Consider the following 23,388-nt stretch of genomic DNA (forward strand, 5'->3'; position numbering starts at 1 on the left):
GAATGTGTGCAATCTGACAGAGGAGTGTCCTATCTGCAAGCCATAAAATGACATCCCTCTGACTCACAGTTCATTCCCCAATCAAATGATAAATGGAAGTTTGACCAATTAGAAGCTGAGAGAGAGGTAGGGTCAGTGATGCTAGAACACACCCACATTCTAAACACATAAAAGCAGACAGACAGGACAGATAGGGACTTTTTCAATTCCATCTGCAGCGGGACGCTCTGCCGGAAAAATCCATGCTTTACCTCCATCAAACCTCCAGAGAGCCAAACTAGAGACTTCAATCGATCCAGAACTAGAGACCCAGACCAGAGAACCAGAGAGAGCTGACCCAGATCACTGTGAAGTGCAGAGGCCAGACCAGACCAGACCAGAGTCCAGTCTAAAACCCTGACCAGATCCATGGCGAGGTCCATTTCACTCAAGAATATAGTGTGAGTACCTAGAAAACTGTGCAGAACCAATCTCTTAGTTAAAATAATATAATTCAATCTATTTAATCTAAGTAGAACTGCCTCCTAACTGTCACCTGTCATTTTAGCTGCAAAAGCTGCACGTGTCTTTTTGAACTTTAAAATTTCAAATCTGAAAAACGACCTTTATTTAATCGCTCATATCTCCGCAACCGCTTGTGCTAGAGACTTGCAGTAACTTTCATTTTGAAGCTGAGATCCTAGGCTTTCCTAGGACCCCAAAACGATAGAGATAATCCTTGTGGTTCCTCTGTAATAGCGCTCGGCGCATCCGCGAATTTTACCGCGATTTGCAAATTTCTTCACATGTAAAAACTGCTGCTGCTTGCCTTCCATTTGCCAGAAATTCGTTTAACCTGCTAACTATCCCTGCCTCATTGCTAGTGTGAGCCTGGACTAATATTAACTAGATACCACTCACCCTGAACCTCTGAAAGGGAATTAAAAGTATTTTAGCATACTTTTCAATTCATTGCCAGCACATATCAAAGCAATTTGGGCCTGTGTTTTCAAACTTATGTAGTCTAAGTTTGCTGGGGTGAACTGATTTACATTGATTGCATTTCTGAGAACTGTGTGTTTTCCTTCCATTTCCTTGCCTTGCATCAAGGGGGGGAGGGGATTGCCAGAGAAAAGTGATTACATTGTTTGGTTGAAATCATATTGAGTATTTTCTGTACTGCATTCATTGAATATTGCATCCACCTGAGCTTACATAAAGCATCCTCTACCACATTATACTTTTGTTCCTATTTACCAGTGTGCTACCTTATCCATTTCATGTCAACTCATTAGTGATTATAAGAAGTGTGCTAGTGCCAGATTCTCCGTTGTTGATCTTTATCATATCAGATTAAGTGTGCTATTCAATTATTAATTTATTATAAAGTGTGATATATATATATTAAATTATCAAATAAACCTTTTAAACTTGCAAAACAGAACTACTTCTTGGCTCAGTGGGGTCAGGGGGATTCCAAGAGAGGGGTGTTATATAGGGGTAGTCATCCAGAACGCATGAACTGGACATAAAGATATATCAATAAGGGTTTTCATTCAGTATTCTAGACTAGGCGTTAACTTAGCTGTAGTGCTGAATTGAATCCTCTTACAGTTAGAAACAGCTTTAAGGGGGTGAAAAACTTGGCAAAATCCCTGAAGGTGAAGTCCTTTTTGAACAAATATAATGTATTGACTTTGATGTTGCCGGAGGGTGAGAAAATAACTTCTGACCCAAAAGAAGCTTTGTCTTGGCTGGAGGCTCTTAGCGATAACTCTGCCACGATTGCTGATTGATTTGACATTGATACATATTAGTGCCCCCCCCTTTTTTTTTTTTTCGTGACATGTATGTTTTTACATTTTTTTTTTATTTTTGTTTACATTGGATTGCATGCAAGAAAATGGCGCCGGATGTTGATTTCAGTTGCAGGCTTTGAATTCGCTGCTACGTTCGATGGTGCCTGTTTGTTCATTCTTTCATGATGATTCGTATCGTTAAAAGGAGAAAAGAAGGTAAAGAAAAGGACCTGCATTATGACACGTTGATGCCGGGTGACGCGTATCACCCCTATTCATTACGCGTCGTGTCACGTGTCACGTATCAGGGAAGGGTGTCGGAGATGTCGCGTTTCGAGTTCCGGCCCTCCTCCTCCCACCTGCGGGTGGCTGTGCTGAGGATCACTTGAGTCGGGGTCGGCTGACCTCGGCAGTGTGATTTATCTGCCGAATGCGGACGGATTTCAAAGGTATGTGTCTCCGGAGGTGGCGGTGATGGTCTGCCTTGACTTCATGATGTGTGCTGCAAACAGTTGCAGGCCTATCTCCCGTCATGAGGACGGCTGTTCAGACTTGCCGGACCTTGCGGCCAGCCTCCCGTACCTCCCGCCTCTACAGTGGGGAGTGGGGGGCTGCTGGGTCTCTGGTGCCGCTCCCCCACCATGGCATTGGAGGCTAGTGGAACACACAGACACACAGGCGCTCAGAAGGGTGGGTTTCCCAAGGTCATGGGGCACACCAGTGCAGCCGCACCGCTTTGCAACACAGATTGATGGATTGTAGGTGCAGTGGGAGATGTGGGTGGGATTCAATGCTCTCCTGTCAAACTTATGGCAAACACAGTCACTTGGGGAAAGATCATCTCTTTTTGTTTTGTGAAATGCACATATGTACACTATTGCAGAAGATACTTCGGAGTGACTGGTGCGTGTTCCTGATTCTGTGGCAAAAAGCCCTCATTGTGACTTTGGGATGTATACTGGTGGCCTGTACTGTGGTCCTGGGCCTTGCTACTGATCGGGGGTTTTGCAGCACACACGGGGCTACAGCAGACGATCTTCATTCTGTGCAGTAGACTTATGTCATTTGTAGACATACTCATACTTAAGTGGAGTTTTTATGAACGTGTACCGCTGCCCTTTCACCTATTTACACCCCATGCCCCCCTTTCACGTTCATCTGGTCTGGCCAGTGTGGGTAAATGCATGCACGGAATGACGAATTTATGGATCTTTAAAATGACATAGGATCTAGCATGCTTCTGCTATGGCCTAAAGTTGTTACTGGCATTCCTTAGGCACTGTCATATGCTTTCTTATACATTCCAGACATGGACGCATTAAAGAAATTGAGACAGCGTCATGTGGGAGTCCTTGTAACCACTGTTCAGCCCACGGGGGGGGCAGGTGGGGGAAGCTACATCCATGCACTCCCAAGGCCGGTGACACTAGTGTTCTGCTGTAGTACAGTTGCCAACAGACATTGGGCAAACATTACCAACTATGTTTGTGTGCCAGCTTCTCTTTTTTGGCACTTGTACAATGACCCTTGAGTAAGGAATCCTTCTGCAGGGCTGCTCTGCAGTGATTGGTAAAGGCTAGTAGTGGCTGATTCTTTACCATCAGATATGGGATGGCAAGATAATAATTGGTATCGGAGGAGTCAATCAGAACTGGCCCTGGTTATTCTAACCGACCATAAGAAATTGACTCATTTTGCTGTCTAATTAGTTACATCCAAGACATTGTTCAGATACTGTGACTGGTGGCTCGCAAAATCAAGCTGCAGCGGCAGGATGGATTTCTAATGTGCTATATCGCTGGTCTTTGATAGGAATCTGGATTTGTAACATGATTTTAAGTTACATGTGTAGCTGCATCATAATTTGCTTTACTATTATATTCGGTCACTGTCTTCGTAATTTTTTTTTTTTTTTTGTTTTTCTTCCTTTTCTTGCTTTTTATTAAAGTGGGGGTTGGTAATCCTTTTTCACCTGTTACTTTGATGTTCGGGGTGCTTTTAAATGTGATTCAGGTTATGTGTTGCTGTTAGGTTCCTTAGAGTCTATATGGCTCTTTTTAACTTTAGTGTTTTCTGGTTGGTGACGTCTATATATGATTGGGAGGGGTATCGGGGGTGGCTTGGGGTTTGTTAGTTCTTGTTGACGTTGGATCCATACTTCTGTGGGTGGGGGTGGGGGAGGGTTTTTGATCTTTATAAGTACAGTTTTTTTTATTTGGTCTTTCGCTGTCTTCTCCTTTTCATTGCAATGCCGTCTGAGAGGGGTGACCAGTTGTCTGTTTCCTCGTGGAATATCAATGGTCTAAATAATCCGCTCAAAAGGCAAACGATTTTTAATTGTTTGAAAGATATGCACAGTGATGTACATTTTCTCCAAGAGACCCATTTACTGTTAGTGGATGCTAATATGCTGCGCAAAGGTTGGATTGGGGAATTTTTTGTCTCTTGCTATTCATCCAGGAGTAAGGGGGTTGCTATTTTGATTCGGAAGAACTCCCCGATTAAGGTTTTGAAATCTCGCACTGATAAAGAGGGTAGGGTCATCGTGCTCTTGGTGGAAGTTCAGGGAGTACAGTATATTCTTTGCAACGTTTATGCCCCTTCAGTGGATGATGGCACATTTTTTGGGACAGTGGCTCAAATGTTACAGGATTTTGCTTGTCAGAATGTTATTATGGGAGGCGACTTTAATTTGGTTATTGATAATGTCAAGGATCGCAGTGGGCCACATATTGCTATCAGAAGAGACCCGACTTTTTGTTCCTTTAACTCACTTATTTCTGAATTTGCATTGGAAGACTGTTGGAGATTGCTTCATGGGGATTTGAGAGAATATACATTTTATTCTAGTTCTCATGGCTCACATTCTCGTATAGATATATTTTTCTCAGCTGGTTCAGCAACCCTGAATTTGAAAAGCTGTGAGATTGGTTGTATTGCTGTCACTGACCATGCACCCGTGTTTATGAACGTAGATTTGCAGTTCAGTACTCCTAGATCGTTTTGTTGGAGAATGAACACCTCAATTCTTCGAGATGAAAAGATTGTGGAGAAAATCAGATCTGAGGCTGATCATTTTGTTGTGGAAAACAGGACAGATGGTATGGCTGTTGGGACAGTATGGGAGGCATTTAAATGTACAATGCGGGGCTTAATTCTAGGTTCGTCCAGTAGCAGGAAGAAATGTATGGTGGACATAAGTATGGATTTGGAACAAAGTATTAAGCAACTTTCACTGGAGATGATTAATGACTCTGGGAACATGGAAAAAAAAGAAGATTGAGGGAACTACAGAGAGAATTGAATGAAACTTTGAAAATAAGGTCTGAGAAGGATTTGTTTAAATTGAAATGTTCATATTTTGAATATGGTGAAAAGTGCGATTGATGGCTTGCCTATAGATTAAGACAACAGCAATCAGAAAGATCTATCACTTCTATTAATAGAGAGAATGGTCAGGTGATTTGTGACCCGAAATTGATTAATGAGACTTTTAGGGAGTATTATATGAAACTATATCAAAGTGAGTTGGGTGTCAATGGATTGAATGATTCCTTTTTTGATGGATTGGAGATACCTAGAGTGAATGATTTGGAGAATGCAATGCTGAGTGAGGCTTTGACTGTGGATGAATTGAAAACTGCGATTGGGAAGTTGAACTCGGGCAAGTCTCCGGGTCCGGATGGTCTGTCTGCTGAATTTTATAAAATCTTACCTGATTCAGTGGTAGAACTTATGCGGGATATGTTCATAGAATCCAGGGTGGGAGGTTTGCTTCCTACTTCTACTAGTCATGCCATTATATCGGTTTTTCTGAAAAAGGGTAAAGATGGTGGTTTGACTTCGAATTACCGTCCGATCAGTTTGATTAATACTGATAATAAGATCCTTGCGAAACTATTGGCCCTTCGTTTGCATAATCTTCTTGTGAAGTTAGTGCACACTAATCAATCGGGCTTTGTTCATGGCCGGAGGACATCTAGCAATATTAGGAACTTATTGTTGTTGATGACACATGCACAGGATATGGATGATGATGTTGCGGTGCTTTCCTTGGACGCGGAGAAAGCGTTTGATCGTGTTGATTGGAACTATCTTTTTTCAGTATTGCGTGCTATGAATTTGGGAGAGGAGTTTATTTCATGGATCGTCTTGCTTTATGCTTGTCCGACTGCCGCTGTCAGAACTAATGGGCAATTGTCAGATTCATTTGTGCTACGGAGGGGTACGAGACAGGGATGTCCTTTATCCCCCCTGATATTTGTTTTGGCCATTGAACCATTGGCGATTGCCTTAAGGAGTGACGTGGGGATACAGGGTCTGAGTTTTCATGGTGCTGACCAAAAGTTGTAGTTTTATGCGGATGACCTACTTTTGTTGTTTCGGGATTTAACAGTGTCCCTTCCGGCCTTGCTGAATGTTTTGGAAAGATTTCATGCGGTGGCTGGATTTAAGGTTAACTGGTCTAAATCTGAGGTGTTGCCAATTTCAGGATATTGTGACAAGAACTTGATTACTGGGATTGGGTTTCAATGGTGTGAAAGGAAACTTAAATACTTGGGTATATGGCTAACCCCACTGGTGGATGAGATGGTTGTGGTGAACATGAATGAGGTATGTACTGATTTGAAAATGAGCATCCTGAGGTGTTCTTTGCTTCATTTGTCCCTGTGGGGCAAGGTGAACGCTATCAAAATGAATGCAGCTCCAAAGATTAATTTTGTTCTAGGTATGCTTCCGATGAAAATTGGTCAACATTACTGGAAACAAATTGATGGTTTGTTGCAGTCATTCCTGTGGGATAATAAGCCGCCTAGGCTTAAATTGTGGAAACTTCAGTTGCCAGTAGAAAAAAGTGGTCTGGGTGTACCGAACTTCAGGGCATATCATTTAGCCTTTTCAAGTCATTTTATTGTGCCTTTTTTGATTGATTTGCCTGATAAATGGGTAATTGCAGAGGCAAGTATGTTGGGTCCGCTCCCTCCAAGGGCTATTCTCACGGCGACAAACAAGTCATGTAATAAATCGCCTTTGACGGTTTTTCTGAGAGAGACGTGGAGACAGGTTCATGAATTGTTGGGCTCGGTTGCTTCAAAGACCATTCACTCATCCATTTGGTTGAACCCATTGATTGCTATCGGTGGAAGGTCTTTATTCTGGCCGGATTGGTTTCTAGGCGGGGTGCTTTGGATTGATGATCTTCTGGTGGATGGAGGGTGGATTGGGGAACGTGAGTTACGAGCAAAGTTTCACATTGATAATTTCAGAACTGAAGAATTCAGGAAATTGAGAAGATGTATCGGTGATGTGGCAGAGCTAGGAAGTTCAATGGTGAATCTCTATTTTATGGAGAGGGAGCCAGGTGGTTGTTCCATTGCTAGCAGGATATATAATTGTATTGTGTCTGCTTGTAAGGAAAATTCAAATTTGAGAGATGAATGGGGAAGGAGGTTAGGGTGTGAGATTTCGCCTGAGATGTGGTTGGATATGTGTGCGAATGTTAAACTCTGTGCAATTGATATGGTGGAACGGTCAAGACAGATAAAAATCCTCAATAGAGTGTTTTGGAGCCCGGAGCGAATGTTTAAGAGGGGGCTGATGGACTCGGATGAATGCTGGTGTTGTGGGAATGAACAGGGAAGTCTGGAACATCTGTTGTGGGAATGTGTGCGTGTACAGGGATTTTGGCACGATGTTTGTGGTGCCTGTCTGCTTGTTTTGAATTTGGATGTTGAATTGGATTTTATGACAATGATTTTGGAAGGTGGAGAATTGCTGGATGATCTCTCTGTGTCACGGAAAAAGTTTTTACTCGGTGGAGCTTGTCTGGGCAAAAAGTTGGTCCTCAGGGGCTGGAAGTCACGGAATGCGCCTTCTCTTGATGATTGGGTTGAGGGGATGTCTGCCCTTGCATCCATGGAAAGGGTGGCTTACAAGCGGCAAGGGAAGTTGAGGTTGTACGGAAAGGTATGGGATGACTTTCTGCGTATTTACTGATTTATTGCAAGTTATGTATATATAATATTCTGTTATTCTGTGTATTCTTGCTGAGTATTTTTGTTCTGATTGTTTGATTGATTATTTATGTGTAGGTGGTTGTTCCATTGCTAGCAGGATATATAATTGTATTGTGTCTGCTTGTAAGGAAAATTCAAATTTGAGAGATGAATGGGGAAGGAGGTTAGGGTGTGAGATTTCGCCTGAGATGTGGTTGGATATGTGTGCGAATGTTAAACTCTGTGCAATTGATATGGTGGAACGGTCAAGACAGATAAAAATCCTCAATAGAGTGTTTTGGAGCCCGGAGCGAATGTTTAAGAGGGGGCTGATGGACTCGGATGAATGCTGGTGTTGTGGGAATGAACAGGGAAGTCTGGAACATCTGTTGTGGGAATGTGTGCGTGTACAGGGATTTTGGCACGATGTTTGTGGTGCCTGTCTGCGTGTTTTGAATTTGGATGTTGAATTGGATTTTATGACAATGATTTTGGAAGGTGGAGAATTGCTGGATGATCTCTCTGTGTCACGGAAAAAGTTTTTACTCGGTGGAGCTTGTCTGGGCAAAAAGTTGGTCCTCAGGGGCTGGAAGTCACGGAATGCGCCTTCTCTTGATGATTGGCTTGAGGGGATGTCTGCCCTTGCATCCATGGAAAGGGTGGCTTACAAGCGGCAAGGGAAGTTGAGGTTGTACGGAAAGGTATGGGATGACTTTCTGCGTATTTACTGATTTATTGCAAGTTATGTATATATAATATTCTGTTATTCTGTGTATTCTTGATGAGTATTTTTGTTCTGATTGTTTGATTGATTATTTATGTGTAAACTTTATAAATAAACAAATAAAAAAAAAATAAAAAAAAAGAAGCCTACTTAACATGGTAGTCCATCTAGCCTTGTATGGAGGCTTCAAGGTTACTAGTCCATCCACTCTCTAAAGGAAGCCTATAAGGATGCTAGTCCATCCAGCTTCCACGGGAAGCCTACTGTAGGGGAGGACTGGTCCAGGAGACCCCTCTCGCCTGCGTTTCTTCCCCAGGTGAGGGCTATGGCCCATTGGGCGTTCCCTCATGCCACCCGGGCCCAGGTGGTGGAGGGCTCACCCACTGGAGACATTGCCCACACGTATCGAATGCCCACATGTATTGATTACAACACAAATTTAGCTAGGCCCAGAAACCATTCTTTGCCCGGTAAAGATGGTGTTAGCTCAGCGCACTGTAGCGCGGCCCCCACCCTTGGAGAACATCCCTGTTGCCGCAGCACCCTGGCAGATCCGCTGCGAGCATGTTCCCACGAACAAGACGGACATGAGCTAGCGCAATACGCTAACATTGTAACAGTTCACCTCCCGCAGTGTACTATCACTATCAGCATGACCCGGCCAGCAGGCCTGAGCAATGAGAAGAACGGCAAAATGGTCATCTGATGGCAGACAGTCTTTATATATATGTATATATATTAATGTCAAGACCTCTTGCGAAGTATGCTTTCTTCCACAAAATCTCCTATATTACAAACGCCTGTAGAATGTATTAAAATGAGAAAGCATGCTCCCATGATATAAGCAATGGCGAGTTCACACCCTTGCAGGTGGATGCTAATAATAAAGGAACGCTCCAGGGATTTGTTTGTTGCGTATATCACTGGGCAGCCTACCTCCCATGGTTTTGCGCCATAACTAAAGCTAATGCTGCTAGAATACACGAGAAAGCGAATGCAACTATACTATGAACTCATGTAAAGGATGCGCGAGAATGCACTTATAATGTGTGTATGTCTAAGCCCCTTATGTGCCACCACCGTCACGTACAGTGGCGGGTCGTTTTTTTATGTACTCCACTGATCTAACTACTACCTCATTTACTGCGAATGTATATGCATGTAACTAAAACACTGTAGCTGCTAGAATATAATGTACAAATATGGTGCTCGGACTGGGTATAATCGAGACGCATCCAGCAAAGGTTAAATGCATGTTTTGAAGTGATTTTAAATAAGTATTATAGAAAGTATTCAAATGCTTGCGATGTCTTTACCTATATTCGGCAACACACGAGGGAGATACCTTTGTGAATGCGTACAAGGTCTCGATGTATCCCCCTCCCTCCCTGCAAAGGCTGCCAAGACATGAGAACAGAGCCCCGCTCTGCGTTATCACGCCTCCCCCGACCCGACTGGAGCCGCTTCAAAGACTTGTAGCCCCACTGCAGCACCCAAGGCCGCGGCCAGCCACCTGCATTATTTACAGCACAGCAGTAAACCTTTGTCTAAACTCAAGCGCCCCCTCGTAAACCCCACAACCCACCGGACTGTCTCAGACTTATGGCCCTGTGCAATCAGGACACCTAACACTTTGACAACACACACAGAGAAACATCCATAACCACTTCTAACAAGACAGAAAGACCTGTACCACCCGCCCCAGTCCCCGAAGCTTAGCCCCTCGACCTATGGTTCCGGTCAACAGATCAAGAGTAACCAGGCCTCGATATATTACCTCCAGACCCCTCACAAGGTGCATTCCTCCTGTGTTGCATTAACCTATAAAAATAACCTATTGGAAGATTTACTAAAGAGAATAGCACTGTAAATGACTGAATGACTGCGGTGTGCATGGCCGAGGGCAAGTAAGTCAGAAAAGGCATTCATCTCTGCCACAGGCAGCAGTGGCACACCAACACCGCCCGGATGAACTCAAGCCGACCTGCCAGGCCCAGCCCAACCCACGAGGGTGACCAATGACGTCCTTCAGCCAAGACCAACCACGCCGCAGCAGCACCTATAGTTAGCCGTCGCCACCCAATCCCAATGAACTTGTGCCCCCTATAGTATGTAGGTTTTGATGACGTTTTTTGTAAATATATACGCCTGTCTTTGCTATTGTCAGACAGAGCGCTCTCGGAGTTTGCAGAGTTCTTTGCATGCCCAATTCTGATTGATAAACTCCCATTTACGCTCACCCGCACTCTGTCTTGGCCTTATTCCCATTTTGGGAGAGTCCTTCATTGTCTCTCATTGCGGGGAGGATCGTGCTGTTTGGGGACGCTTGCTTTCAGTGGTGACCCCGATAGCGTGATTTTTATTTCTTCCTAACTCCTTATAACCGTCTCCTTTTTGGCACGAGAATCTCCGGTCGAAAAGGGATACGCACGGTGAGCCGGCTCCGGGAGGCTGCCCGCCAACGGCGACCGGTACACTAAGAAGTGCGCACTCAATAGAGAGGGGGTACGGGATCCCGGTTGAAAAATCCCCTTTGAGTACCGCTCGCCGGAGCCGGGGCTGACTGTTGAGCTGACGGCGACACTGCCTGGACGGACCCAGTTTCGGAGACTATCGGTTCAAGACGGGCACGTGAGTACTGAGTGCGAGCGATCTTAAAGGGAGCGGGGAGTGAAGTGTAGGACAGGAAACGAAGAGGGGGTACGCAGATCTACTAAGGATCATCTTAAATTTTCCTTGCTTTTTCTTTGCATATGGCCATTAGGATTAAGAGGTGAATAAGAGATAAAAGTGACGGGAACCTAGCTCCGAAAGGGGGTGGAAGGCGGCGCCGCATAGTGCTATCTTGACTAGTAGTGGGAATATATGAAGAAGTGGAGTATAAAATAAAAGTGTTCAGCAAAAGGGGACACTGAGAGTACATTAGTGACCGCTATTACTTTTTTCCTTTCTTAAGGGTAGGGGGGGGAGAATAAAGAACTGTGATTAGCACAAACTTAGGGAGACAGTAAGAGAAAAAGAGTCCTATTAGAAGGGGTAAAAACAGGTTAATATCTACATATATATATATATACGCATCTAGATATTTAAATAAGACGAACAGGGACAGCCGGCTAGGGAGGAAAGGGAGGGCAGCTTGAATGGTGAATGGTGCCAAGAGGTGTGTGCACCTCGTATGTGATAGAAGAGATTTTGATGTTGGGAATGTGTGAGCGGTCATAAATGCATAATAGTTAAATGGTTATGATAAGTGTGGTCGAATAAAACTTTTTATAGTGAAGTGAGTGAGTACCTTTTTGATTTCCAGGTTGACATTGTCACAATAAAGGATGGGTTGCTCTTGTATGTGCCCCTCAAAGAGAACAGAATAGACATTGAGTACGGCCATTTTTGTATTGTGCAGTCAGGGAGGGGAAGAACCCAAAGGGACCCAACATCGAGTGTGAAGTAAAATTTAAAGGATAATATTGATACTACATTTACATTGTAGTTGCAAACACACTGAGACACACCAGCATTAGGAGGGCACAGAGATGGGGGCTGAAACACCCTTATCACATATTTGTAAGAATCTCCCGGGATACGTGGAGCGGATTAAAAAATATCACGACCAATGGGTGACCGAGCTAAAGGGGGAGGGGTTACCTCAGATTTGGCCCGAGGGAGGGTCGTTTGATAAAAGTGTCCTGGATACGGTGGCCACATGCATTTTTCTAAAATACAAAGGAAAGCAGCTGCAAAATAGGAGGGAAATATTGGATCTCTGGAGGTTATTTGAAGAGATACCACCGCCTAAGACACCAGCACTAAATGCTGATCTCCCGTCCACCACAGACAATCCATTACTAATACAAAGAGGTGTCAAAGAAGGCTCAAGTGTAACGCCACCAGTAGAGGTAATAAGTTTGTACCCGATAATAAAGAAGCCTGTGCCCGCAGAGGGGTACAGTGACCCCACTTACATACCTCCCCCTAAAGATGATACACCCCGCCGCCCCACGGCACCTCCGCCATATGAAAGCACGAGGGAGCGAGCCCAGGCAGGCACACAAAGGGTAGATATAGAGAAACTCACAGATGATTTAGAATCAAGACTGACGATAGCAAAGAATGAGCTCTCGAGGATAAAAGACATATGCGACCGAACAGCACTAGATGCAACTAGATCAGGGCGTACGTCCGGAGCGCCAGGTGAAAATAGAAGGCCCGAAGAGGGGTGGAAAAAGGGCGAGATTCTGTTCAGAATTGAGGAAGAACCAACTCGAATAATAGAAGTAGGGCCCAGAGAGGGAGATGTTGTAATCGAAGAAAGGCTTGGGGGAATTAGAGAGGAATTGCTGTGTGATATAAGGGACGAAGTAGAAGAAAGCGACAGGTTGAGTATGGCGATGGGAGGGGGAAGCGAGGGGGAGGAAGGTACGTGTTCACTGAGAACCCTGGATGATGAGTGGTCGGGGCGACTAAGGAACAGAGTGGGAAAAATGGCATCACTGGGAACATCAGCAGCCAAAACGGGTCCGGACGGCACGACAAAGGGAAGGCTACAGCTCCCGTTGATACACAGGGGAGGAGGGAGGCCTAACTATATCCCATGGGCGCAGATGGATAAAGCCAATTTATTAAAGCTATTGCCCCCGTTGTCAGGGGGGGCAAGTAAGTGGATATATGCCTTTGAGAAACATACTGCCGGGGTACCCCTAGCCATAGGAGATGTAAAAAGTCTACTCGTATCAGCAGTGGGCGATCAGGCTGAAAGGGTATGGGTTAAGGCCGGTTTCCCGGGAGTAACGTTAGACTGTGACCGCCATGATGGGGCATCCTTTAACACAGTGCGTGCCAGGGTGTGGGATGCCTTACGCGAAACATTCCCAGACACACCGGACTTGCAGTCAGTGATGCAGTGTACAATGAATGACGGGGAGGAGGCTATGGATTACATTTTTCGGGTCCAAGAGATGTGGAGAGCAGAAACGGGCACGCCCTGGTATCAATCGACATCTTTGTTTTATTTTATTATAAAGAGAGGGCTCCCAAAGGAAGTGCAGAAGGCGCTTGACAAGATAGCAGGTATTGAAGCAAAGGGATGGCCAGAAATTCAGAGCATAATAGTACACCATTGTAAACGAATCAAGGAGAGGGAGAAGGAGGTGGCGCAGAAAAGATTGGCAGACGAGGCGAAGTTAGTACAGTCAAAGTTAGTGAAGGTTGCAGCAGCAGTAGCCGCGCTCCCACACAGTAGAGAGGGAGATGATGAGGAGGAGGGGCTGATAGCACTCCAAGGAAGGGTGGAGACTAATTGGGCAGGAACAGCACAGCGGCAGTGGACTGAGCACGAGCAAGGTGGAAGTCCGCAGTGGCTAGAGTGGACCCCTCGAGGGGGACGAGGTGGGTACAGGGGCCGGAGAGGAGGCGGACAGGGGTATGGGGGAATGGGAGGAAATGGATGGCAGGGTCCCAGGGGCCCCCAGGGGAGCTGCTGGAACTGTGGACGATGGGGACATTACTCCAGGGAGTGCAGAAGTAGACAAAACAGTGGGTTCCAAGAGGAGGAGAATTATGGTCATCCACACCCGGGAAGCCCATATGGTCTCCCAATGGGACAGCAGCAACTAAGAAACCCCGGCCAGGGTACCACGGGCCAGCAACAGGGACACCAGTATAGGACACAGAACCACCCCCAAAACAATGACAGTATGCAATACACGCCGGGTAACCCTTTCGCGACAACAGCAAACCGGGCCCCCGCGCCAGCACCTTACAGCGGCATGTCAGTAGTTTCAGGGAATGTCTTTAGTGAGGGAGGGGCGACGAGATACCCCGCATAGGACAGCCCACAGAGAACACTTGCGTGTCCAGTTCTATCCACCACCTACAATGCAGCTGAGGAACCATTGGTAGGGGCGCAGATAGGAGACAAGCAGTTTATATTCATGGTTGATTCGGGAGCGGAGAAATCATGTATCAGGGAGGGCCAATTCCCGTTATCTAACAGGAAGTTAGAGACGCAGGGGTTCTCTGGGGCTGTAGTTGAAGTTCCTTACACAGAAGCTTTGGATGTAACAGTGGGGGGTAAGACTGTGAAGGCACCCTTATTGTATTACGAACATTCCCCAATTAACTTGCTAGGGAGGGATCTCCTGAGTAAACTCAACATGACCATATCATTTACCGAGAAAGGGATAGTGTGTTCCACACCCGGGATATGCCCCTTGCGTGCGATGTTGGTAGTGCAAGCCTACACAACCACGCAGGAAATACGAGGGCTGCCACAAAATGAGGAAATGTTTATCAAAGGGCTGAAGACTCTGGCCCTCATAATTCCCGAGCTGAGAAGCATGGACTGGAGGATTCCAGCGGAGTTCCTCTTCTGCCCCATAGTATGCCCCAACACAGCACCAGGATCAGTGGTATCATTAGACTTGCACGCTGTGCAAGTGTCAACAAAGAGAATCGCTGTGATTGGAGTGGACGAGGAAGGGTGTGAGTGGCGCACAGTGCTGTGCACAAACGCCAACATCGCCCTACGAGAGGTAACAGATGAGGATCTCTTTTCAGACACAGAAGGGGATGGTGAGATAGTAATGGAAATAGCGATGCCCTGTGACATTTTAATACAAGCAAGGGAGACCCCCGTCCAATTGATGACAGTGGTAGGGGCACCACCGTCCTTTTCTGATGATGACATGAGGCTCGTACCAAACAACTTATGGACAACAGGCCCCCATGATGTGGGTCTGTTGCATGGAGTACAGCCTGTGGTAATAAAGCTAAAGCAAGGAGCAATTTTACCACGAGTTAAACAGTATCCTTTGTCTCGTGAAGCTGAAGAAGGGATAAAAGAGACAATAAATGCCCTACTAGCACAAGGGATAATAGTGCCTTCAAACTCCCCATGTAACACTTGTATTTATCCAATCAAAAAAGCAAAAGGGGGGTCTTGGAGGATGATACAGGACTTACGCCCCCTCAATGATGTAATTCAGAAGGAGTTCCCTCTAGTCCCGAACCCTGCATCAATACTATGCAGCATCCCAAAAGAGGCATCACATTTCACAGTAGTAGATTTGAAAAACGCATTTTTCTCTATACCCCTAGCTGAAGAGAGTAGATACCTTACCGCCTTCACACTGGGGGGTAAAAGATATGAACATTGCAGATTACCACAAGGTTACTGCGAGAGCCCAAGCATCTTCAACCGCGTATTACATGAAGACCTAGGAAACCTATCAGTTGAGAGCACCATTATTCAGTACGTAGATGATTTACTAGTCTGCGCACGAAACGAAGAGACATGCAGAACAGATTCCATAACATTACTGACTTTGCTGGCCAACAAGGGGTACAAAGTGGACAAGGGAAAACTACAATACTGTCTGACAGAGGTCCTGTACCTAGGACAGCTGATTTCAAGAGATGGGAAAAGAATAATACCAGACAGGGTAGAAGCCATAAGATCAGTAAGAGAACCCACAACAGTAAAAGACATGCAGAAATTTTTGGGAATGTGCAATTACTGCCGAGCATGGATATTAGATTATGCGGCATACACCAGGCCCCTATTACAAGCATTAAAGGTGGCCCAACAGGAGAACAGGAAGATGGAATGGACGGAAGAGATGAGTTCCTCTTTCCAGACATTAAAAGATTTGATTTCAAGCGCCCCAGTACTCGCAAACCCTGATTATGGACGCGAGTTTTACCTATTCTCACACTGCAAAGAAACACTGATGACAGCAGTCCTGACACAAAAAACGTCCTTGGGACACAAGCCATTGGCTTACTATAGTGGCACTTTAGATGCCGTGATGCAGGGCCATTTTGCGTGCGAGCAATCACTCGCTGCAGCCGCGTTCGCGATTGAGAAAAGTGCCACAATAGTAATGGGCTGCCCTGTGACATTGTTTGTGGAACATTCATTATTTGCAATACTCGAGAGATCAAAAAGCACACTGACCACACAGCGGGCGACCGCCTACGAGATTATACTGTCCAGTGCCAACATCCATATAGTGAGATGCAAGACAGTGAACCCCGCCACATTCATTACAGAAGCGTGCACGCTCGAAGACATGCAGAACCACGATTGCGCAACCTACACAGGCGAAAGAGGGGAGGAGACAGTGGTGTGTGAGAACGCTCTAAGCGAAGGGGAAGTGTACTTTGTGGATGGGTCCGCATCAATTGACGTGGACACGGGAGAAAAACACGTTGGCATGGCAGTGGTGAGGTTAGAAGACGGTGAGTATGAAACACTGGTACAATACCGCCTCCCATCACATTACTCCGCACAGGCAGCAGAACTGATTGCGCTCATAGAAGCACTACATGCAGCAAAGGGTTGTGCAGTGACGATATACACAGACTCAGCTTACATGACAACGACAGTACATGGAGGACTGGCAAGATGGGGGCGTAGGGGATTTAGGCGGGCAGACGGAACACCAGTACAGCATGCAGAATTATTGAAAGAGTTAATTGAGGCCCTGCAAAACCCTACAGCAGTAGCAATAGTAAAGTGCCAAGCACATACATCCAACACAGATGTTGTGTCTTTAGGGAACGCGGCAGCGGACGCTGCCGCCAAGGAGGCTTCCTATCTTCAGAAAAATGACACAGGTGAATACATGCTTAAGGACAAGACAAACGAAGAGCCCCCAGAGGGATATAATATGATGCCCATACCACAAATAATAGAATTGCAGGAAGGAGCCAGTGCAGAGGAAAAACTATTGTGGACAAAGCGAGGGTGCAGCAAGTCAGGAACAGACCTGCTGTGGCGGCAAAATAACTCGGGGAAAGTGGTAATGCCAATACAGCTATTAGAAATTGCATTCCAACAGCTACACTTCCCTGCACATAACACCAAACAACACATCACAGCAGAAATACAGGAAGAATGGTTCGTGCCCTGTCTCCAGGAGCATGTGTCTCGATTGGCAATGGAATGTACAACATGCCAAATATACAATTCAGGGATGACATTACGCACTCTACGGGGAACAATTCCTAAACCCATTGGCCCATTCAAGGAACTGCATATAGATTACGCAGACATGGGGGAAAGGTGTAATGGCGCACGGTACATGATCGTGGTTGTGTGCCCATTTTCAAGGTGGGTGGAAGCAGGACCTTGCGCACGACCTGATGCCAAGAGCGCCGCCAAGTTCCTAGTAAGAGAAGTGTTCCCACGCTGGGGAATTTGTGACGTGATTCGCTCAGACAACGGCACTCATTTTGTGAATGAGCTTTTTAAGGAAGTCACTACATTATTGGGAATAAAACACAAATTATGTTCAATTTATCATCCTCAAAGTAATGGCGTAGTGGAAAAGATGAACGGACTGTTGAAGGGCAGGCTATCAAAACTATGCTTCTCATTAAAGAAGAATTGGATGTACTGCCTAGCGCTTGTGCTATTTGAGTTACGAAATCAGCCAAGCAAAGACCACCATTTGTCCCCGCACGAGATCGTGACTGGGAGACGGATGAACACAGCACACTCGCCACTGCGCGAACACTCAGACACTCACAGAAGCGCCGCGATATTGGGAGATGAGTTCACAGATTATTTAAAGAAATTGACAAGGGCAGCACGCGTGATATCAAAGCAACTCTCCCCACCCTTCACTAGAGAAGAGGGAAATGTAACAGGCGCTGTCACGGAGCCAGGGCAACAGCTACAGCTACTGCCAGGCGAATGGATTTATGTCAGAAGCTTTGTGCGTCGGTGGAATGCACCACGTTTCCATGGCCCATACGAAGTAATATTTTGTACGCCCACGGCAGTGAAGGTCAAGGGATTGAGGTACTGGGTGCACTTGACCGACGTACGGAAAGCATATAGCAACGTACAAGAGGAGGTAGATGGGGAGGCACAGACAACAGCAAACGATGCAACCGAGCAGAATGACTGAATATGAACTTATGTGTATGTGTTGGTACTAAACTTGAATAAATGCACAACTGATAAAGATATTAACTTTTACCTGGTTGAGAGTATATATGAATATATATATATGTATAGTTAATGGAATGCCAAATTATAGCTTGTATACACACTTGTCTGTGAATACCCCTCCCCGTCTCCCCACCCCTTTCCATTCCCCGTCACATGCATATTGGCACTGATGGTGCTAACGAAATGTTTACATGTATGCACTCAATGCACTTTTATATCTTAAAACAGGAGCTTCCATGGCATCTAACGGGCGGCCTGCAACGGATAGATTTACTAGAATTAGAGAGTGGTTAACTGTGAAATGTATATATTCTTATGAATGTGGACTATCTGCGTGCATTATATTGTTTTTTACATTATTATTTGGTCTGGTTACATACTGGTTCATAGCGTTCATCTCTATCGAGATGAACGAGGGGGGAGAGAGCAACACAACTACTGGGACCAATACAACTGCCAGTGTCAATGCAACTACACGGGAAGGTGATTTTTTGATATGGGACGGGACTAAACTTGTGTGGGGCTACTATACTACGTCATCCACTGTTGTCATCTCACAAGATGGAGGGCCAAAGGGTAAAAGGCAAAATAACACACTGTCCCCACCTGAGATATCTAATTACAATGCTCACAGCTTAAACGACCGAAACCCCTCTGCCATATCCTGGTTGTATAATTCCCCCCCCAGCCAACCTGCCCCCACGGCCATAGAGAATCAAAGAATGAGAGAAACACATGAAATATTATATGATGACTGGGTGAAGGGGGGCGGGAATGAGAAAGGGGGGTCTAGTTTGTCCTTTGCCCAGGGAATCGGGAAGTATATGAGGAATAAGAACAATAGACGGAAGAGGGAAGCAGGGAGGAGGAAGTATGATGAGTACTATGGGCTAGGTCTAGATAAGATGGAAGACCCACGACACCCCCACCAAACAAATAAGTGGTATGCAGACATGAGTGCCACAGCTAAACAAACAACAAACGAGAGCTGTTATGTTTGCTCCCTCATCCCTCACGCATCAGGTACACCCAAAGTACTGTTACCCAAAAAGTTGCCGATTATAGATGCCCAATGTCTCCTTCATCTCACGTTGTGCAGAATTAAGAACACCTTCCAGGCACATGAAGTGACTTTTCAAATGCTGCAGAACGAGAAAACGTGCTACCCAAAACCATCAGGGGTTGTATGTCTGAAAGAACCATTTTTTGCAATCGAAGGGACACTTTTTTCTGATAACAAGTGGAAAAACGAAGAAGTAATGTGTAAAGCTGAAGCACTGAGGGGTGTGGCACCGGAGAAATTGCAATGGATAGAAGAAACGTGCACGCCCGCATGGAAGGAACACATTTCAAAACTAACCTGGGTTACGCCCATCGAAAAGCCTTTCAAGTTGCAGAATGAAATAGACTATGAACTATGTTTCAAAGGAGAGGGGAGAACGTCCATGGGGACGAACAAGAAGTGCAACAAAATCCTCACTATCCCAGACCTAAGAAAAGGGACAGCGGCCCTTATGGACACGTATTGGGTATGTGGCAACCAGGCATACCTACACCTCCCCCCGTCGTGGAGTGGCAGCTGCTCAATGGCCACACTGCACTCAGCTCTAATGGTAATACCAGAAAGCCACATCGAGGGGAGCCAAAGGACACAGGAGCGCATGCAGCAGAGTGTGGCCCAACCAACTTCAGAGTCACAAATCTATGTCCTGTCTTCTGGAAGCAAGGGAGAGGTGCTAACCCGTCACAGACGAGCATCAAATTACATCTCACAGGCATCATCAGAACTATTGGCTCAGATCCCAGACAAATATCGATTATTCAGCTCAGCAGAAACATTTTTTGCCTCGCTCGTATCAAGTGTCCAAGCAAGGGCTAATGCAAAATGGCTCCAGATAACCCGTTGGGAATTAATTCAGCTGGCAAACGACACTGAAGAAGGTTTTAACATAATAAAGGTCGAACTAAGAGCCTTGCGACTGATGACCATGCAAAACAGGTATGTCCTGGACCTGTTGACGGCGATGGACGGCGGTGTTTGCCGAAAAATAGGAAGTGCCTGCTGCACTTTCGTACCTTCTGAAGACGCAGAGAACGGCTCCCTGTCCCATGTGATCGAAGCAGTACACAACCTAGGAGAAAAAATGAAGATGGAAGGCGGAGCAGAAGATAGTACATGGTTCGATAACATCTTCTCCTGGGTCCCCTCATGGCTTGGAACAACGGTGAAATTTTTGATGCCAGCTGTGGTGTTCCTCCTTTTGATTTTCTGCCTGTGCCAGGTGGGTCTTCGAGTCTGTGCTAACGCAGTACCAAATGGTGCAATGATGATGGTGACAATGGGCAACTCACACGGTACAATAAAAACGATGCAAGAAGCACAAGTACAAACAGGGGTAGACAACACACCCAGGTACCAACTGGTGCCCATGTACCACGACAAGGATATTGTAGATAAGCTGTGGCACACCACCATCAAAGAGCCCCGCATACTAGAATGGTACGAGGAAGTATGGGTAGATTTGGAAGGAGATGGTGGGTGCATATATCTTACGTGTACTCCAGATGAATACGCCAGGAGAGGTGAGAGCTTAAGGGGGGTGTGCAGAGCATGGATGCCTATCAAAGGAACTCCTGCATGGGATGAGGCGGTGATGGACGAAGCAGAATGTAGGAGGATAGAGGACTTAAAGAATTCGTTACTTAAGTAACGAAAGGGGGGAAATGTAGGGGAGGACTGGTCCAGGAGACCCCTCTCGCCTGCGTTTCTTCCCCAGGTGAGGGCTATGGCCCATTGGGCGTTCCCTCATGCCACCCGGGCCCAGGTGGTGGAGGGCTCACCCACTGGAGACATTGCCCACACGTATCGAATGCCCACATGTATTGATTACAACACAAATTTAGCTAGGCCCAGAAACCATTCTTTGCCCGGTAAAGATGGTGTGAGCTCAGCGCACTGTAGCGCGGCCCCCACCCTTGGAGAACATCCCTGTTGCCGCAGCACCCTGGCAGATCCGCTGCGAGCACATTCCCACGAACAAGACGGACATGAGCTAGCGCAATACGCTAACATTGTAACAGTTCACCTCCCGCAGTGTACTATCACTATCAGCATGACCCGGCCAGCAGGCCTGAGCAATGAGAAGAACGGCAAAATGGTCATCTGATGGCAGACAGTCTTTATATATATGTATATATATTAATGTCAAGACCTCTTGCGAAGTATGCTTTCTTCCACAAAATCTCCTATATTACAAACGCCTGTAGAATGTATTAAAATGAGAAAGCATGCTCCCATGATATAAGCAATGGCGAGTTCACACCCTTGCAGGTGGATGCTAATAATAAAGGAACGCTCCAGGGATTTGTTTGTTGCGTATATCACTGGGCAGCCTACCTCCCATGGTTTTGCGCCATAACTAAAGCTAATGCTGCTAGAATACACGAGAAAGCGAATGCAACTATACTATGAACTCATGTAAAGGATGCGCGAGAATGCACTTATAATGTGTGTATGTCTAAGCCCCTTATGTGCCACCACCGTCACGTACAGTGGCGGGTCGTTTTTTTATGTACTCCACTGATCTAACTACTACCTCATTTACTGCGAATGTATATGCATGTAACTAAAACACTGTAGCTGCTAGAATATAATGTACAAATATGGTGCTCGGACTGGGTATAATCGAGACGCATCCAGCAAAGGTTAAATGCATGTTTTGAAGTGATTTTAAATAAGTATTATAGAAAGTATTCAAATGTTTGCGATGTCTTTACCTATATTCGGCAACACACGAGGGAGATACCTTTGTGAATGCGTACAAGGTCTCGATGTATCCCCCTCCCTCCCTGCAAAGGCTGCCAAGACATGAGAACAGAGCCCCGCTCTGCGTTATCACGCCTCCCCCGACCCGACTGGAGCCGCTTCAAAGACTTGTAGCCCCACTGCAGCACCCAAGGCCGCGGCCAGCCACCTGCATTATTTACAGCACAGCAGTAAACCTTTGTCTAAACTCAAGCGCCCCCTCTTAAACCCCACAACCCACCGGACTGTCTCAGACTTATGGCCCTGTGCAATCAGGACACCCAACACTTTGACAACACACACAGAGAAACAAGAGAAACATCCATAACCACTTCTAACAAGACAGAAAGACCTGTACCACCCGCCCCAGTCCCCGAAACTTAGCCCCTCGACCTATGGTCCCGGTCAACAGATCAAGAGTAACCAGGCCTCGATATATTACCTCCAGACCCCTCACAAGGTGCATTCCTCCTGTGTTGCATTAACCTATAAAAATAACCTATTGGAAGATTTACTAAAGAGAATAGCACTGTAAATGACTGAATGACTGCGGTGTGCATGGCCGAGGGCAAGTAAGTCAGAAAAGGCATTCATCTCTGCCACAGGCAGCAGTGGCACACCAACACCGCCCGGATGAACTCAAGCCGACCTGCCAGGCCCAGCCCAACCCACGAGGGTGACCAATGACGTCCTTCAGCCAAGATCAACCACTCCGCAGCAGCACCTATTGTTAGCCGTCGCCACCCAATCCCAATGAACTTGTGCCCCCTATAGTATGTAGGTTTTGATGACGTTTTTTGTAAATATATACGCCTGTCTTTGCTATTGTCAGACAGAGCGCTCTCGGAGTTTGCAGAGTTCTTTGCATGCCCAATTCTGATTGATAAACTCCCATTTACGCTCACCCGCACTCTGTCTTGGCCTTATTCCCATTTTGGGAGAGTCCTTCATTGTCTCTCATTGCGGGGAGGATCGTGCTGTTTGGGGACGCTTGCTTTCACTACCTAACATGGTAGTCCATCTAGCTATGAGGCTTCAAGGTTACTAGTCCATCCACTCTCTAAAGGAAGCCTATAAGGATGCTAGTCCATCCAGCTTCCACAGGAAGCCTACTTAACATGGTAGTC

This window comes from Ambystoma mexicanum, chromosome 5q, assembly GCF_040938575.1.
Source record: "Ambystoma mexicanum isolate Mex_15411 chromosome 5q, UKY_AmexF1_1, whole genome shotgun sequence".
Classification (NCBI taxonomy): domain Eukaryota; kingdom Metazoa; phylum Chordata; class Amphibia; order Caudata; family Ambystomatidae; genus Ambystoma; species Ambystoma mexicanum.